Consider the following 6,148-nt stretch of genomic DNA (forward strand, 5'->3'; position numbering starts at 1 on the left):
TCTCAAATCAATAACTTAACCTTCTACCTTAAGACACCGGAAAAAGAAAACTAAACCTAAAGCCAAAAGAAGAAACAATAAAGATTAGAGCAGAAAATAATGAAATAGAAAATAGAAATATCCCAGGAATGCAAGCTTGGTTTAACATTCAAAAATCAATTAATCAATCAACAGAACAAATAAAAATCACACAATCATCTCAATAGACATAAAAGCAGCATTTGTCAAAACTCAAACCCTTTCCTGATAACAAACACTCAACAAACTAGAAATACAAGGGAACTTCTTCAAACTGATGAAAAGCACCTATAAAAATCCCACAGCTAACATTCTTAATGGTGAAAGACTGGATGTTTTCCCCCTACAATCGGGAATAAGACAAGAATGTCTTCTATGCCACTTCTATTCAGCATTGTACAGGTCAGGGCAATTAGGCAAGTAAAAGAAATAAAAGGTATCCAAATTGGAAAGGAAGAAATAAAACTACTTCTATTCACAGATGGCATGATCTTATATTTATAAAATCCTAAGGAACCTACTAAAAAACTATTAGAACTAATAAACGAGTTGAGCAATGTTGCAGGATACAAGATAAATATGCAAAAATCTATTGTGTTTCTGTACACTTGCAATGATTTCAATCCAAAAATGAAATTAAGTAAACAATTCCTTACAGTAACATCAAAAAGAATAAAATTCTTAGGAATAAAATTATGCAAAGAAGTGCAAATCTTATATGCTGAAAATTACAAAACATGTTGAAAGAAATTAAAGATTTAAATAAATGCAAAAGCATTCTATGTTCATGGACTGTAACACTTACTGTTGGCAATTCTCTCCAAATCGATCTACAGATTCAATATAATCCCTATCAAAATTCCAGCTGACTTCTTTGTTGAAATTGACACGCTGATTCTAAAATTCACATGGAATTGCAAGGGCCCTGGATAGCCAAAAAAATAAGAACAAAGACTCACACTTCCCAAATTTAAAACTTACTACACAGCAACATTAATCAAGACAGTATGTATTGGCACAAAGATAGACATATAGCTAAATAAAATAGAACTGAGAGTCCAGAAATAAACCCAAACATCTATGGTGAATTGATTTTCAAAATGGGTGCAAGACTATGCAACAAGGAAAGAATAGTCTTTTCAACAAATGGTGCTGAGACAACCAGATAGACACATGCAAAAGATAAAGGTGAACTCTTATCTCACACCACATATGAAAATTTATTCAAAATGGATCAAATATTTAAATGGAAGAGCTAAAACTATAAAAATCTTAAAAATATAGTGGTAAATTCTAAAGACCTTAGATTGGTAAATAATTCTTACCAAAAACACAACAAAAATAAAAATAGATAAATTAGACTATATCAAAATTAAAAACTTTTCTGCTTAAAAGAACACCATTGAGAAAGTGAAAAGACAACCTACAGAATGAGAGAAACTACTTGTAAATCATGTATCTAAAAGGGTTTAATATCCAGATTACATATAAACTCCAACAAAAAAACTTTAAAATGGGCAAAAGACTTGAATATATATTTGTTTAAAAATATATGTAAATGGCCAATAAGGACATGAAAAGATGTTCAACATCACTAGTCATCAGGGAAATATAAATCAAAACCACAGAGATTCCATTTCACACCCATTAGGATGGCTAGAACAAAAAAGTCAGATACTAACAAGTGTTGACAAGGACGAGAAAAAATCAGAACCCTCATTTACTGCTGGTAGGAATGTAAAATAGTGCAGTGCTTTAGAAAACAGTCTGGGACTACAGCCATGCCACCCTAAACAAGCCCGATCCCATCTGATCTCAGAAGCTAAGCAGGGTCGGGCCTGGTAGTACTTAGAGGGGAGACCACCTAGGAGGACCAGGTGCTGTAGGCATAAAAAACAAATAAAAAACTAGGGATTATAAACTGACAGGGTCCTTGTAATCTGTGAAGTCAACCAGGGGTTGCCTCGCCTAAAAAAAAAAGAAAAGAAAATGGTCTGTTAGTTTTTGAAATAATTAAACATAAAGAAAACATATGACCCAGCAATTCCACTGCTAGGTATATATCTAAGAGAAATGAAAATGTGTCCACAAAAAAGTTGTACATGGGTATTTATAGCAGCATTATTCATAACAGCAAAGGTTGTAACAACTCAAATGCACATAAACTGATGAATGGATTAAAAACGTGGTACATCCTTAAACTAGAATATTACTGTCCATAAGAAGGACTGATGTACTGCTATATGCTGCCACATGGAAGAACCTTAAAAACCTTCTGCACAGTGAGGGAAGTCAGTTACAAAGGACCACACATTGTATAATTTTACCCTTACGACATGTCTAAAATGGGGAAATCTGTAGGGACAGAAAGTAGGTAAGTGGTTGCTTAGGAGCTCAGCAGTGTGGGGACTGGGAGTATAGTAGTTTGCTAGTACACAAATTAGATGGCTTAACAATAACAAAGTATCACAAACTGGGTAGCTTAAACAATAGAAATTTATTTTCTCACACTCCTAAGAATCAAAAGTCTGAGATCAAGGTGTCAGCAGGCTTGGTTCCTTCAGAGGGCTGTGAGAGAAGGCCTCTCTCTTTAGCTTGTAGATGGCAACATTCTCCTTGTCTTCACATCTTCTTCCCTGTATATGTCTGTGTCCAGATTTCCTCCCCTCATAGGACACTAGTCATAGTGAATTAGGGCCCTTCCTAATGAACTTATTTTAACTTAAGCACCTCTGTATAGACCTTCTCTACAAATATGGTCGTATTCTGAGTTAAGAGTTCAACATGAATTGCGGGAGGGTGGGGAACAGAGAGGGATAGTGGGGAGGGGGTTGGTTAGGACTTCAACATGAATTTTTTTTAGGGGGACACAATTTAGTCCATAATAGAGAGATAGGGAGGTGGTTGCTAAAGGGTAAAGGATATCTTTTAGAGGTGATAAAAATGTTTGTGAGTTGACTGTGGTGATGATTTTACATATCTGTGAATATACTAAAATCACTGAATTATACTTTTTCCATAGGTGAATTGTATGGTCCATAAATTATATCTCAATAAAGCTGTTGTTTTTTAAGTTGAAGGGAAATGGAAGTACAGTAAGGAATACTTTATTCACCATAGGGCAGAAACTGGAGAGAATGGGAAACAGTCCACCAAAGTGTGATAGGGGCCTGGGTTTGGCCTCCTCCGCTGAGACACAAAGAAACATTGCAGTTGCAGGTCTCTAGGCAGGAAACGTTGCTTCTCTCATGACAGCAGGGGGAAAAAGGAAGAACTCCCCAAGAGAAAAGAATCTGGGAAGGTTACCAAGTAGAAACCACCCACATCACAAATTGTGCCAGTAGTTAATCCTGAGCAGAGCTAACAATGCATCTTCCACTAAGGGAAAGCAAAACAAAATAACTTAAAAAAAAAAAAATCATGCTTGCTCCTTGCCCTCCACACTCTGAACAGATTTTCTGGTTCAAAGCCAATCCTGCTCCTATCTTTCCCACCCTCCCCTCCACTTTAATTCTTTCCTCTCCTTTCTACTGGTTCCATTCCATTCTGACTGATCCATTCCAGTCCTTTAGAATCTTCTTCCTATTCCTACTTTTAAAGGTTAAGGTTCCCCAGGAGTCTAGCCTCAATTCTCTTCTCCACCTACCTCTTCCCAGGCAATCTCACCCACTTTCATGGTTTCAACTTCCAAGAACAGATTCATATTCCAAAATCCATATCTACCTTAAACCAGAGGCCTAGATTTCCAGCTGTGTAATAGACACATCCATGTGGATGCCACAACTAAAATGGATCATTCTCTCCAGACTCTGTCTTAGTTTGGGTTCCCCCAAATATACCCCAAGATGCAGATTTGAGAGCAAACTATTTATTTAGGAGGTGATACCAGAAAACTTAGGCAAAAGAATGAGAAGGTGAGACACAAAATGAAAGGCAGCCTACAAAGTGTGCTTTATCAAGCAAGTTACCACTGTGAGTACCTTAGTAATCCACTGAGGAACTCTGAGAACTGTCATATAAAATACATGTCTCAACATTATCCTACTGGAGGAGCAAGGAGCTGGGTGGGGTAGTTATACACTAACTCCATTTTCCGTGGTTGAGGGATTCTGGGAGTTAGGAGGGTGTTAATTCCATGGAACTTCTACTTTGCTGCTCTGGGTTGCAAAATGGGCACCTGCGGGTACCACAACACCTTTGGACAAAGAAACGCATATGGAAGTCAAGCCAGCGTTCACAGAAATGATAAAGGGAAGGGCATATGGGCAGGGTACTCACACTTCTGCTACCCATCTAAATCTGGAGTGCCTCTTGGATTCCCTATTGCAGTTGATGTCACCCAAGCCACAGAAAAATGGTGTTAAAACCAGCTCTTTCCTCTCTTTCACTACTCCCCCAACCCCCACTCAGGATTCTATAACCCTTCTCCTCATCCCCATTACCAAAGTCTTAGCCTCATTCATCATCTAAGTTCCTAACTTGGCTTCCCTACATTCAGCTTCTTTCTCCCCTCATCTATCCACTAAAATGTTACCAATATGAACATCCTAAATGCAGATCCATTTACACACCATGTTCACAATACTTCTATGGTATACATGAGGTGCCTGGGATAGTCGAATTCATAGAGACCAAAAGTAGAAGTGTGGTTGCCATGGGCTGTGGGGAGGGGAATGGGGAGTTAGTATTGACTGGGTACAGTTTCAGTCTGGGAAGACAAAAATGTTCTAGAGATGGATAGTGAAGATGGTTGCACAACCATGTGAATGTACTTAATGACAATGAACTATATACTGAAAGTGGTCGAGATGGTAAGTTTTATGTTACGTATATTTTACCACAACAACAAAATTTTTTTTTAAATACTTCAATGGTTCCACTTCCTAAAGAATAAGTCTGAGCACCTCAACATGACACATTAGCCCCTGTCCTCTAGCCCTTGCCCATCCCTCCAGCCTTATCCCATATCTTTTCAGTTTTCAGCTTCACTTTCCAGCATTTCCAACTACATGTAGTTTCCAGAATATATTTTGCTTTTCCCTACCTGTTTGCCTTTGCACTTTCTGATTTCTCTTCCTAGAATGCCATTCTCTTCCTGCCTATGAGCAATTTCTCTTCATTCCTCAAAACTCATTAATTCATTTGTTCAGCGATGACTTACTGATCTATAATTCCCATTTTAGGAAACAAAGTGGTAAGAAAGAATGGGAACAAGTAATTTGGAAGCATCTAAGAGGAAGGTCTCCCCTCATCTGAGAAAGACAAGGGAAATGGAAGTTAAATATCTCCTCCTGTAGAGAACTTCTGACAGAGTTAGTCTCTCTCTTTGATGCTACTTCTGAGTCTTTTAATTTTTGCACCTACAACATTGTTTATAATCATTTTATAAGCTTCTGTATTAGTCATGATTCTCTAGGTTGCAAGTGACATTAAACTGAACTAGCATAAAATCTGACATAAAAATTGAAATAGTATAAAATCAGACAAAAATCTGAACTGGCCTTTCAAAAAAAGAAAGAGGGACTGAACCACCAGCACTCAAAAACAAACCATGGAAAGAGCAGAGGTGAATGTGGCCTAAGGAATAACTGGATCTGGGAACACCCACTCTCCATGTCTTTCTACATATTGCCTTCATTCTCTCAGGGAGTCATAGGTTCAGATAGCATCATTAGGTTCATTATATTAATTAATTGCAGAAATAACAAAGTCTATTAATTCTAAGACACACATTTTAATAGCCCTGAAATCAGCCTACCTCTTATATTTGCTGTTGGCTAGTCAATGTATGTACATGTGCAAATTTGGTTAATTAAAGAATAAGTTCACCAAAAGCATAGTGACTTCATTTTCATTGCAGGTGGCCTCATAGATAACTGCAATCTGTAATATTTTAGCCTACAAACTAAGTAAGGACAATCAAAAAAGGAATGTGAGTCTTGGTTGTTTTATCAACACTTTCTGTTGATATCTTCAGTTAAGATCAAGGAAATGCCAGCATCAAATTTGCCAAATGGATGTTCCCGCATTATAAATAATGTTGGAGGGACTTCTTTAAGAAGAAGAAGAAGAGGAAGAGGAAGAGGAAGAGGAAGAGGAAGAAGAAGAAGAAGACAGGAAAGAAAGAAAG

General features: G+C 37.4%; 1 pseudogene; it reads left to right on the forward strand.

Moving 5' to 3' along the window:
* Positions 1 to 1,789: 1,789 nt before the first annotated feature.
* On the forward strand, positions 1,790 to 1,907 carry LOC112477075 (annotated as a pseudogene).
* Positions 1,908 to 6,148: the final 4,241 nt, after the last annotated feature.

The sequence above is a fragment of the Pteropus alecto genome, unplaced genomic scaffold (assembly GCF_000325575.1).
Source record: "Pteropus alecto unplaced genomic scaffold, ASM32557v1 scaffold52, whole genome shotgun sequence".
Lineage (NCBI taxonomy): Eukaryota > Metazoa > Chordata > Mammalia > Chiroptera > Pteropodidae > Pteropus > Pteropus alecto.